Raw genomic sequence first — 12,796 nt, 5'->3', positions numbered from 1 at the left:
AGAGAACAAGTCCTACAAGAAGCAGCTGAGGGAATTGGGGTTGTTTAGTCTGGAGAAAAGGAGGCTGAGGGGAGACCTTAGTGCTCTCTACAACTACCTGAAAGGAGGTTGTAGAGAAGTGGGGGGTTGTCTCTTCTCACTAGTAACAAATGATAGAACAAGAGCAAACGACCTCAAGCTGGGCCAGGGGAGGTGTAGATTGGATCCTAGGAAAAATTTCTTCATTGAAAAGGTTAACAAGCATTGGAACAGGCTGCCCAGGGAAGTGGTGGAGTCAGCATCCCTGGATATATTTAAAGGACAGGTAGACGTGGCACTTAGGGTCATGGTTTAGTGGTGCAATTGGAAGTACCAGGTTAACAGTTGGACTTGATGATCTTAAAGACCTTTTCCAACATAAGCAATCCTATGATTCTATGACTCTATGCTACTTACATTTATCTCTCATCAGGGGTGCGAGACCAAACAAAATGCAGCTATTAGCTGTTCTCCTCAACCCACCAGTTTGAGGTTAGCCTAAGAAAAAGGAAGGAACTCGCCTTTCAAAATGCAGTTTCCCTAATCTTCCTTAAATATTAGGTGCTTAAAAGTGAAAACTGCACAGCATGTTTTTGATATACTCAAAATCTTCACCAGTGTACATAAAATACAGACTTATATGAAAATTGTAGACAAAAGAATTGACAATTTGCGATAAATCTACTTATCTAATCAGAATGGTTGCTGTAGAGGTTTATAAAAATTGTGAATAAACAGGTTAGGTCCTATTAGTCAGATGAGAGTAACTGATTTTTAATTGGTCATTTGCAGTGGTGTTTCTCAAATTCCACACTGATGTGATTGGAGGGGTAACAAAGTGTTTTACTTCTTGAGCAATGTTAACTGCATTTTGACACTGGCAATTGAAGGCAAACAACTATTACTGCAACTTCACAGTCCTCTGACTTGGAGGAACAAAGTTGCTGTCCTCTTGTCTGAGGAGCGAGCCACTGCTCCAGTCTTTGTTTCTTTTCACTTTGCACTGAATTGACTATAGAGGTTCTCTCCTGCAAATAATGCACTGTTACATACTTTTATATATTGCCTTTCCTGGCAATGTGAAAAGACACTATATATTAAAAGTTTTACATGGGATTTTCTTAGGCGGTCATTTCTATTTATATTTCATACTGTAAGAAATAAGAGAATATTAAACAAAAAAGTCTGCTGTTATGAAGTGTTACTATAATGCCCTCCAAATATTAAGTTGGAGTAATTGTAAAATGGATTAGCACCTCAACTGCGAGTTGCTCTGTTTATTTGTTTTGCCTGGGATCAGATTTCTTTTAGTACAAATGATCTTAATATGACAGCTTTATAGGCTGTCCCTTAATGAAAACTCCCAGAAAATAAAGACTTGATAAACTATCGATAAAAAACACTGTTTCCATTTTGCTTGATTCCTTTTTTGGAAACACAATAATACTACAAGAAAGCCAGAAAACACTGTATTTTCACAGAATCATGTACTAGTTGAGGTTGGGACGGACTTCTGGAGGTCATCTGGTTCAACCTCCTGCGCAAGCCTAGAGCCGGTTGCTCAGGACCACATCCAGACGGTGTATGAATGTCTCCAAGGAGGGAGACTCCACAACCTCTCTGGGCAACCGGTGCCAGTGCTTGGTCATCCTCACAGGGGAAAAGTGTTCAGGAGGAACTTCTCATGTTTCAGTCTGTGCTCATTGCTTCTGGTCCTGTCACTGGGCATCACTGAAAAGAGCCTGGCTCTATCTTCTCTGCACCCTCCCTTCAGATATTTACATACATCAATAAGATGCCCCTCAGCCTCCTTGTTGTCCTGCCAGAAAAGTCCCATCTCTCTCAGCTGTTCCTCATAGAAGAGATGCTGCAGTTCCTTTACCATCTTCATGGCCCTTCACAAGAGTCTCCCTGGTATGTCCATGTCTCTCTTGTATTGGGGAGCCTAGCAATGGACACACTACTCCAGATGTGGCCTCACCAGTGCTGAGCAGAGAGGAAGGACCAACTCCCTTGATCTGCTGGCAACACTTTTTTTAGTGTAGCCCAGGATAGCGTTAGTCTTCTTTGCCACAAGTGTACATCACCGGTGCATGTTCAACTTGGTGTCCACCAGGATCCCCAGGTCACTTTCAGCCAAGCTGCTTTCCATCCAGGCAGCCCCAAGCCTGTACTGATACCTGGGGTTGTTCATCCCCAGGTGCGGGACTTTGCACTTGCCCTTGTTGAACTGCATGAGGTTCCTGTCAGCCCATTTCTCTAGCCTGTCCAGGTCCCTCTGGATGGCAGCACAACTGTCTGATGTATCAGTCCCTCCTCCCAGTTCGGTGTCATCAGCAAACTTGCTAAGGGTGCACTCTGCCCCATCATCCAGAGCATTTATGAAGATGTGAAACAGTATTGGACCCAGTATTGACCCCTGTGGTACATCACTGCTAGTTCCTCACCTCCAATTTTCTTAACTGATTCCAGTTAAACAGGTGAATAACATTATCTGATACATTCTTTCTTTAGTAAAAAGTTTCTGGCAATTTTTAAAATGCAGTGCACATAACAGCAGAACAGTCTATTTAAAGCATATATGGTCTATTTTCAATTTGTAAGGGTAACAAAGGCTTTATATAATCCACATAATCCAAAACTATGGATCATCTACATATGTGAAATTAGACTGCCAGAGCACATGGTTAAAGTGCATGGATAAAAGTAAAGATGATCTTTTTTACCCACAACGAAGCAAACACTCTCATGCTGGGCCAATGAGAACCCCTCAGGTGAGCAAGCAAACACTGCATCCTGTGTACACCAGTACCGTACACCAGTACACCAGCGTGCCTGCTGGCATGCACGGAGCCCACGATGCCATTTACTCCCAGGCTGGGTAACACACAGATGGAAAATCAAGAGCTGACTGGATGCCCTTGACTCTAAAGCCAATTTGAAATAGCCTCTGTTTTACAAAAGATAGTTATACACACTACATCTCCAAAGTCTGACAGGGTGAATCTTAGGATACTGATTTTTAAATTCTAATGAAGTCTTAAAAGAACAGAATACTGTTGCAAACCGGACTGGGTAATAATCACCTTTCCTTTAATCTGAGAGGTTACTGACATAGTCTGGTAACTGGCAAAAAGTACGTATTGCCAGAGAGAAAGAAGATAAACACTGCATTGAAACATGCATCATTTCTTACACATGTAAACAGAGTTATTATGTTTATAGCAAACAGTTAATATTTTTTAAGCAATTCCCCCCTCCAACACATACAAACAAGCTGATAAACAAAACTATTGTGTTTATATATTGAGAATTCACTGCTCTGCACATGGGAATCATCTTTTAATTAGTAAGTAGGATTACATGCCTTTGTGAATGTGAAAGTCTTCCAATCTTGAAAAATTGTAGCATTACTTGAATAAGAAGAGTAAATCAATAAAGATCACAGAAAAAACATCTAAAGCCATCCTTAAAAAAAACCCCAAAAACCTACCCTCAATCAACTAATGTTCCAATATTGAAAACTGACAACTTCTAATAACTTACTGCAGGAAGAACTGAAAAGACAGGGAAGCTCAGTTTGATATACTAAAAACAAAAGACACCTCACACTGCCATACTAAAAATGAAGGAACAAGTCCTACATAAGAAAGGTCTATTCATAAAAAGCGTTATAACAACATCAGCGTGAGTCTAAATTCATATCCCTCACAATTAGTACAAATTCTTTGTACAAATGAGTTACTGCCCTCCCCAATTAACTGTAAAAAATCTGTTCTCAAATAACAAGCTACTGAAGATAACAAGGTATAAAAAGAAAAGCTTACCATACCCATCAAAAAATTTAGAAATAATACATGTTATAAATTTGTTTCCAATATGCTCAGGCAATCAGATTAACATCCTAATTTTCATCAGTTCTCCTCTGAACAGGGTTAAAAGCTGCTCCGTCCCTTACATCAAAATATGTCAAACTCACAGACCACAAGCATGTAACTTCGCAATGCAATCCTACCATCAGGAAGTGATTTATACTTGTTATTTTCAGTGTTTGGCACGTACTGTATGAACTTCTAGAGTTTTCAGTAAAACCGACACAGTACACCTTGAGCTGCATACAGTATATTTTATGCCTATCATCAAAACACAGTTTTAATAAAGTTATCTTAATTTGTCTCACAGTCTCAATAGTGAAAGAAGTCAGCAAAGGTATACTTTCGCTAGCAGTTCTGTTTTCTTGTATCCATCCTTGCAGAGAGATAACAAAAATATCTTTTAGATACTCTGTTCAATACTGATTTGAAAGCACTGTTACTTGCAGACAAATTAAAAAGGAAAATGATACACATCTTCCGTACAAGATACACCACTTTAGGTTAAATCTGATTATCTTCATCATTGTGATACCAACGTCGGCTTAAGTGTCTGTTCTTTAACTTACAGAATTGCTTTTAGTAGTAAATTCTGATTTCTGCTGCCTACTGTGGCCAATGTTCCAGCTATTCATCTTCACAGGAAAGCATCCACGTGAACACCTTCAAAGCTGAGTTAAGAGGCTATCACTACAAACCCTTCAGCGTAGAATTGTGGCTACGTAATATTTTTATGTGCCTCTTAAAACAAGTCTAAATACAAAAAGCCCTAATTCACTATTTGCAGCACATAGTGTCAGAGCATTATCTCCAATATAATAGCTGTTGATAAAAATGAAATAAACAGACCAATTAGACTATGAAATGACTGAAACAAAACTAGATGACTACATAATAGTAAGTAATACTTTCTCTTATATGTGGAATTTCCATTGTATTCTACCTGTTATTCCAGTTAATGGCACACAACACTACAAGGAAATGAGGTTTGCTCCAACCACTCTAAGTACTACAGAAATAATTAGACCATTATAGTATTATCACCAAGCAGAAATCGACTGCCTGGTTTGGGTCTCCAGGAGGATAAGTAACAGTACTGCAGTGTCTGCCTAATACGATAGAATTATTTTACTAAGTAGATGACAAAATGTACTACATAGGCAGAAGCTCCATGAGAGCAGCCTGCTGTAATTGGATTCCTGAAAACAGCCCTTCATGCATTTCACTGTGAATGTGAACTATTTCTCATTATATGCAGGAATTTTAAGACAGTGAAAATACCACACATCGCCATCTCCTAGTGTTGGCCATACTTTATAGCATAAACTTTATGTTGCACATTAAGTAGTGGTTTATGGCAATATAACAGTTCACTTAATGGCACGTACAAAACTAAGGTAATGTTTTTGCAAGAGAAAAAAAATCAACTATCTGTGATCTATGTGAATAAATCAAAATACAAGAAACAGAAATGAAATATGTTAAATGAGTTTACAAAATATGTAATCATGGCAATCTCTGACTCTAATGGCATTTCCAATCAACTATGAGTACATACTTCAGTGTTCTCCTGAGCTGATGCCCAAAATGGTATCAACCTACTTGTTCTGGGCACTCTTGGCATTATTCTGATAACCAGTATTGACACGGAACATAATTAAAATATAGTTTTGAAATTACAGTGGGAAATCTCCCACTTATTTATATCTAGATATACATACATACATTATTTATATATGTTATATCTCTATATAGTATCACACCATTTAAATAATGTCATAAATAATAATTACACAAATATTAATAAATGTGTTAACATAATAGCAATTACTAAGAATTATATGGAATTACATGTATTATTATTTACACATATGTTTTAATAAAGTGGGAGATTTTCCTTTATTAAAAAGCCTTGTTAAGTAGCAGTTTGTTTAAAAAGTCCACTTAATTCTTACATTTATACACACATTAATCATGCAGATGCAGCATGCTTCTGGCTGTACCACTTAATGGTCACCTAACACAGGGGGGCTCCATGATACGATATTCATAATTGCTTTATATGCTATAATAATATTACTGAAATGACCTTTATCTGCACCTGTAATTTGAGGATTCAAGTGATCAGTCTTTTGACTAACGTAAAGAAATTTAGAGTTTCTGTATTGAATTGACTGGACGGACTGAATTTGTTTCTTAATCCCATATATTTTATCAATAAAACAAACCCAAACACAGCTACTTAAATCTATGAATCTAAAAAAGTAAACATGCATCTGTAGCAATCCAATTAGGTTTTTAAGAAAGTAAGCAGATATTTGACAAACTATTAAAAATGTAAGGGTTTAGAAATGCTGAAGCACTCATTTTCTGTAAAATAGTGTGCTTTCACTTTTCAGCTAATGGATCATTTGTGTGTAATGCAATGCTTTCACTTTTTTTTTTTTTTAATTGTACATAAGTAGTAACAGAAACTGTAAATAAACCTGAAGTTTTTCAACAGCCTACAGAGTACTGTTAATGAAATCCAGTTAAAACTTAATTTTTCCTGTTCAGCAAAGCACACAGAAGTTGCTATAATCATGCAAAGTTTGTCATAGTAATATTAACAATGGTAGTAATGAAGTCTGAATGGAAACGCATGTATGTGAAAAAAAAAAACCAAACATGAAAGAAAAAAACAAGAGTTAAAAGAATGATGTGCACTGAGAGCCAAGGACACAAAGAGCAGCAACAAACAGGTAAAAACAGAGAAGATGTTGCTTGCACCAGGACCGCGATGCAGATGACTTTAGCAGAAGTCCTGTGATGGGACCACAGCGCAGACAACTCACTAGCACAAAATAACTACACTACGATAAAATGAAGATGAGAAGAAGATTACAACACATTATATATTCTATTTCACTTCCTTTTAATGGGATGACAGACTATAGACATATGATACTCAAAATGATGAAAATTTTGAAAATGGTCAGCAACTTTGCCTTAGATTTAAGGTGGATCAAATAAGCTAGAGTGTGAAGCCAATGATCCCACCACATTAACTACTTACTCTCAAACAGCATAAAAGCCTGCCCAAAATCAATTCTGTCATCATCCATCAAGAAGAAACCAGAAATCATAACGAGACATCAATATCCAACATCCTTTGTCCTCTGTGCTGCACAAAATAATCCTGCTCAGACTACCTCAACTCTTGTTTTGGTATTGCAGCTATGAGGATATAGGACTATTTGAGAAACTAACTAGAAGGAAAATCATCTTCCCCCAGGAAGACTTCCATTCAATTTTGTTTCATTATTCCTATAACTGGACTATGCTTAAAAACCAATAATCACTAGCCTTGAAAAGGATTTCAGATTAGAAAGTCGTGATAGCCCATGCGAAAAAGAACATACATGAAGAACAGGGTTTTTTTTGATCTAAAGAAAAACAATGACCATTTTTTAAATGCAGACACATTAAATAATAGATACTTTTACTTAAAAATTGTTCTAGGTAAAGGAAAAATAATAATGTGAATATCAATTAATAAAACTAAAGAAATAAGATGCATACAAAAGTTCTTGCAGTTACCAAAACACTGCGCTGATTTTTTGTCTTTTTTTTCTATTTAGTTTTCAAACAGATTTTCTAGTTTCATCTACTTGCTGATTTATTTTTGTACGATCTTGATACAAAATATAAATCATCAAAGCCTAAAATATTTGAAAAGATAAAAATCAAACTCTAGTCTCAAATGTTATAATAAAAGAGACTGTATAGCCGGGCTTTGGTATTGTTTACAAAATAGAGAAGCTCTGAGCCGAAATGAATTTTTAATCACCACCACCTACATCCCAACAAAGGAATCTCACTCTTCCCCCTCTTCTCTTAATATCCTCACAATTGGAAACTATGCAGCAAATAGGAAGGCAGAGGCACCTGTGAACAAAGAAGACTAAGAAGAAGGGAAGAGAGGAAGAAGAAATGGGGTCTGCAAGTGTGCATGTGCGTGTGTCCTAGCAGAGGGCTGGAGGGAAGAGAGTGGAGTGGGACATATATATGGAGAGAAGGAATCCATGGGAGGGTGTCTGGTTCATAGCGTGATCGGCCCAACAAGAGAGGAGGTGGCAGAGGCAGAAGCACAGCAGGTTGCAGAGAAGTAAAGACAAAGAAAAACGGAAGCTGGAAGCTTAGCAGAGTGCAAGAGGAAAGGACAAAAAGAGACAAAAACTAGAGAAACAGACTAGGATCATATTTGTGTGTAGAGGAATTGTAGGGTAGACAGAAGGTGTGCTTAGCAACAGCTGGGTATTGAGGCAGATAACTTATTTGACTAGAGAAAAAAACGAAGACTTGAATGGAAAACAAAGCCAGACAGTCACTAAGACTGTTAGAAATTTGCACCTTATCTCTAATTGGAGTTCGTCTAGAATTTGTCTGACCATTTTTTTTTCACTGAGTTGATTTTTGACAGCGTGCAGTAAAGATTCAGGATGTGACTGCAAGATTGAACACAGATCTGATATTTGCTGGCAAAAGTCAGCTACTGAGGATGCACAATACAACCCATGTGGTAGATTATGAAAACCTTTATTAAAAGTTTTGCGGGATCTCTACAGAGAAGCAATTGGAAAAAAACTCAAATGATTTCTATAGAGATCTCACTGCCTCCAGAAGCAGGAAAAAACCCAAAACGCACCACACAAAGTAGAAAAGAGCACCTGAATCACATGAAGTGAAACTAAAAGTAAAACTAAAAGTTAACATTTTTTTCAGCTTCAGTCAGCATTCCAAGCCCATGAATGAAATCAGCTACACCTCAGAGACAGCAGGGCTAACCTTAGGCTCAGGTAAGCCACAGAGTACATGTACTTCAGCTACTCTTAGCGTCAGCTCTCCTTTATTCAAGGTGATAATTCATTTAGCAGAAAAGCTCAGATAATATAGATACTGTACATCATATCAACAAATAAACCATACATACCTCAGTTTCAGAGCTGAGACTTTGGTTATAAATGGGCTTACTAGCTTCAATGCAACTAACAGTCAACAAATCACAGTCAGCTGTGATTTAGCACTATATCCTAACATATCACTACATACAGAAAATAAGAGTAATTCCATGAAATTCTGTTAATATTTAGTAGATTGTACCAGGTCTACCTCAGCACCAGCTGTAACAGATCTGCAGGTATTTCTCCCCTTTATGCCGTGTAGCCCTCTTTTCCAGCAAAGGCCAAAAGGAAGGCCTGACAGGTCAGGCAGAATACTGGGCTTTATTTGCAAATGCTTCTGATCTAACACGCCCTGTGGAAGCAAAAAGTGCTGTAACATACAGAAAGTGGTAATGGAGTCACCTCAATTTCAGAAGAGATGGAGTGAATAAGCCAAGCTGGACTGAAGCCAACTTCAGGTAGGACAGCGTGAACAGAGGTAACCCCAGAGCCTGGATTAAGAATGGCTTATCAGATCCTCTTACAGGCACTACGGAAATGACCATGCTCTTTCTGAGTGTGCCTGGGAGCCAGAGTAGCTGAAATCAAGCAGTGCTGCACCTGAGCTAATAAAACCCATCACCTCTGAATTGCTTCTGCATCAATGGCACAGACAATTTGCATCCCAAATGATTCAGTACAAATCTGAACAGGTTACCTTACTGAGATTGAAAGATGGATGCTATGACCTTGCAGAACTCCACCTTGAAAGCTAGCTGCGTATGTCTAGATGTAAGCTGAACATACATAGTTGAAACCTAATTCAGACTGCCTTCCCACACTATTAGACTACTGGATGTTTTCATAGCTGTTTGTATGTATACAAGCAAATCTCAACCTGTTTCCAGCTGCAAGTGTTCAGCAGATCTCTAATGTATGTCAGCATGAGCCTCAATAAAACAAGGAACACAAACTCCGTGACCAGTTAAGTAGGAGGCTGCTTTTTTGCAACTATGTATCCATTATGAAATAGGAATTCTATGGTGGTATCAGGAATGCATGCTAATATTCCAGAGAAATGTCTACAACGCATTTAGTATTAGAGTGAAAGATGTCCAGAAATGCCCACAGGGGAGGGGGTGTGGGAATCACACTCAGTGCAGATCACTGATAGAGTAGATTAAATAAGGTCTATGGCCTTATTTAATGGCCAGAATGGATTTGGATGCGAGCAACAACGCCTGGAGAACCGTTCAGAACTGTATGAGGTAAGGATCTGATACAGAAAGGAGATCTAGGTTTTACAATATCATAATATACAATATACTCATAATATATTATCATAATCTATATGCTAGAGAAAGCTAAATTAAGACTCAACAGACAAGCCAGATTCTTGAATAGCCTATTTTTGAATGCCTGACTTGGCAAAAAGAAAATTCTTTCAAAATATTTCTGGGGATTTAATTTTAACTATGTTTATTATAAAAATGTTTAAATACATAGAAACCTGAAACAGAAAGTAGGCTATCAGCTTGTGATTACACAGGCCAACAGCTAAAAGGAGTAGGTCACAAAAAATGTGACTACAAGCTTCCACCTACTACACTGAATCAGCCATTGGAACATATAAAGATATTTGCCTCTACTGTCAATTAGACACATTCTTCCAGAGAGAGATGGTGCAGGTGTGATGACGGTGCTTATCTTGACGACCTGTGCAGACTCTTTTTGCTGGAGGGACAGAGGCACCTTTGAAAGTTCTACAAGATAAACTGTTGAAATAGTTGCATGAAGTGCAACCACAGGATTACACATATATCTTCAAAATTCCCCACTCTAGAAGACATAGTTCATGAACATGCAAAGTTCCTACCTCTAAATTGAGTTCTCCTTTCAGGGCAAGCTAAAATTCAAGTAAATTGAAATGAACATAAAGATGGAGAAGAAAGAATTTTGTGGCTTGGGATTGCTTTTTGCATCTTATAGATTACATTCGATTTTGATTTGTTTTTCTCCTAAACCTAGGAAGAGAAAAAAAAAAAAAATTCAAAGTTTAAAGGGACTCCTGCAATTTGTTTTTGATTCCATGGGAGATTGCATGATAAATTAAGAGCAGAGGAAAACACAGTTAAGTGATCCTGAGTATTTCAGTGAATTAAAACCCCTTATTCTCAAAGCAGCAATACCATAATAAGATCCACGATTATTAAGAGAGAAGTTGCGACGAGGAAGATAATAATGAGGAAGGGTAAAAGAGAAAGATATTCTAGTTTCTCCTTTTCGTGTCTTTTTCCATGAAAAGATGCTGTGTTCTTTCTGAAAGGAGAAAAGAACAGAAAGCAGGTTTTGTCAACCTCTTTGCCATTCTCCTGATAATCTTCTCTACACCCTGTCAAAATCCAGCATCCATTTGTCTCAGGTTATCAGTCTGGACTCTGGCCAGCTTACAGATAATGCTAGCAGTATTCCAGGCAGTCTCTCTGATCATCATCTAAATTTGCTAAAAATGAGCTGTTATGAAAACTCCTTATGCCCTGTGTGGCCTTAAGAGACACTGGCAAATTGTTCTTTTCCTGTTCTGAATACCAAAGCAGCTCCTCATAATTACTTCCCTTTCTTCAGCTTTAAGGTCAACAATGCAGGATAAAGCACAAAAAAAACCCCCCGACACTGGGAAAAGAGGCACAGAGCAAAGAAAACAAATAAATTAACCCAGAAAATATGAGTAAAATGCTAAATTTTTTAGATTGCTCTGGCATCACAGAAAAGTTATGTGCTTTCTTACACAGTAGTATAAACCGTGTTTTTTCACAAAGTTCTGCTGTTCCTCATATTGGAAACTATCCCTGACAAAGGCTTTTCTACATTAGACAATTCCCGTGGTGAAGGCTACAGACTGCATTCGCAGTCTCAAATATGCAGCAACCGTCACTAAACAATTTTAAGACTAGTATCCCACCTTTGCTACATTACTTTTCAGTCAGGCTAGTCAAGTCCATAGGACAACACAAACTCATGGTTCTACACTAACATCAAGCATTTGGCGAATCTCAACATGGGGGGTTTCTCTTTCCAAAATTCATTAGCAATTCTCACTTTAACTTCTTCTATCTTTCTTAGGATAAACCAAATACTTAAAAATGTATCAAAACAACTTATTAAACAGTTACTGTATTAAGTTATGAAATAATGCAGTATTCATATTTTTAGATCAGAATATATAAAAAAAAAAACCTCCATCAAATACTGCCTTTGCAAAAAAACTTATCAAACTACCTCAGCCAACATTTCATTATAAACTAGTAAGAAAAAAAGTAATAATATTACAAAGAAAATAACTTATAGCAACCCATGATCATCTTCATACTACTAACAGGTTCCAATAGTCTAATTTTTCTCAGCAGAATTATTGAAAGGTATGAAAATCTTGGGTTGTATACATCAACTTAAGTTTTGTATTCTGCTTTTCCTGGAGCTGATCTGAATAATTTCTACTCCTTCAATTCAGGATTTGAAATTCACTCCATGATATTGCAATTACAGTAAAATTTATTTCACTGCATTGTAAAATAAAACACGCCATTTTGGCATGGAGTTCTCATTAGCTGTGTGCTAACAGAGCACCTGAAATCTGCTCTTGGGCAGTGGAGACAGAAGAAGAAACTGGCCATAGCCAAAAATTGCTTTTCTCCATTCAGTAGCCTCACTAGAGTCAGAATTGGTAGGGAGACTTTAACCATTGTATTCTCTCCAAGTATTCCTGCAAGGTAAAGCTCGGGGTTATAAACCAAGTTTAGAAGCTGCTTATCTGAGTAACAGCTTACTATCAAAACACTGTCCTTTACTGGATGTATCCCACTTACTGTGCATATGCTATGCAGATGACTAGCAAATGCTTAACAAATTAGATGGTGTGGCTCGCTATGCAGAGAACTCCACGACAAATTACACTGATTCTGGATCTCACATCATGTGTTCTCT

The 12,796-nt window shown here is 37.5% G+C and overlaps 1 protein-coding gene across 1 annotated transcript in view; it reads right to left on the bottom strand.

The window, feature by feature from the left end:
- The window catches only part of FER (fer (fps/fes related) tyrosine kinase), a 164,170-nt gene that overhangs the window by 43,026 nt on the left and 108,348 nt on the right, over positions 1–12,796 (bottom strand). The gene's annotated exons all lie outside the window — the stretch shown is intronic.

The sequence above is a fragment of the Charadrius vociferus genome, unplaced genomic scaffold, assembly GCF_000708025.1.
Source record: "Charadrius vociferus isolate BGI_N301 unplaced genomic scaffold, ASM70802v2 scaffold272, whole genome shotgun sequence".
Lineage (NCBI taxonomy): Eukaryota > Metazoa > Chordata > Aves > Charadriiformes > Charadriidae > Charadrius > Charadrius vociferus.
Note: the sequence above shows the minus strand (reverse complement) of the source record. Positions and strands in the feature narration are given on the sequence as shown.